We start from the raw sequence: 1,303 nt of genomic DNA, 5'->3' as shown, positions 1-1,303 counted from the left end.
TCTGACTATGAAATAATCATGACAGACTTGGATTTCAAAAAATGTGTGCAATATGGGTATCAAAAAAACTCATGGAAAAGCATAAACAGAATCATTTGGACATCTGCGAGCAAAAGTTGGACCAATACTCAAAGAAAGATACATTTTTCGTTTAAAAAAAAAAAAAAATGGTAATGAGACATGGATTCATCATTAGGAGCCTGAGACTAAATGGTAGAGTATGGAATAGAAACATCCTCAATCACCAAAAATAGTTCCAAAGTTAATCATCACCTGGAAATTAGATGCTTGCAGTTTTCTGGAATTCTCAGTGGCCACTGTTGGAACACTATCAGGAAAAAGGTTCAACAATCAGCAGTGCTCATTACAGTGAGATGCTCACTGAAGAGATGAAGCTTAAATTTAGCCTTCAGATTAAATGCAGAGGATTGCTGTCCAACCAAGGACTTTGTGCTTTTGCATGACAATGCACGTCTATGCACTCTGCCTCCCCAACCCTGTTGACACTCTGCAAAAACTGTTTTAAGGTGTTAAAGCATCCTCTCTATCATCCTGATCATGCTCCATCTGTCTTTCACCTATTCGGTCCCCTGAAAGCAGCCTTTGAGGACAAAGATTCCCCTCTGATGAAGAAGCAAAGACAGAGGTGCAATTTTGGCTTGCAGCTCAGCCTGAAACATATTTTAATAAGGGAAAACGCAGCTTGTTGATAGATGGACAAAATGTATTAAACAGCAAGGAGGAGATTATGTCAAAAAATGAAGTCTTTGTCTTTTGTAGCAGTTTATTAAAATAAATTCTACATCCAGAGTGCAGATAATTTTTTACTCACCCTCCTAGAATGTTTGGATATGTCCATTTTAATGTATACCAAATTTAATAATCTAAAGTACATTTCTAGAATTTTAGGTACCATGCTCTGTGCTGAGTAAGCAAAAATACCCTCTGGGAGCTTAATTTTGAGTTGGGTGTATGTATGAGATCAAGGGAAAGGTGGAGCTAGAGATCAAGGTCTATCTAAGGAGGGTTTTTTTTGGAGGGGAGTGGCAATTATCACCACCCTGTAAGACTTTTCTATGTGTCCCTTCTGTGTACATCTTGTTTTACTTGATATGTAGTTTCATGAGAAGTCTTTTGTCCTTGTTGTTGTTGTTGTCAGGTGCCATCAAGTCGTTACCTACCCATAGCGACCTTATGCACAGTAGGACGAAACACTGCCCAATCACGGGCCAACCTCACTATTGTTGTCACGCCTGAGTCCATCCATCTCGTTGGGGGTCTTCTTCTTTTTCTCTGACCCTCC

The sequence above is a fragment of the Chrysochloris asiatica genome, unplaced genomic scaffold, assembly GCF_000296735.1.
Source record: "Chrysochloris asiatica unplaced genomic scaffold, ChrAsi1.0 scaffold00084, whole genome shotgun sequence".
Classification (NCBI taxonomy): domain Eukaryota; kingdom Metazoa; phylum Chordata; class Mammalia; order Afrosoricida; family Chrysochloridae; genus Chrysochloris; species Chrysochloris asiatica.
This window is presented reverse-complemented; position numbering follows the sequence as displayed.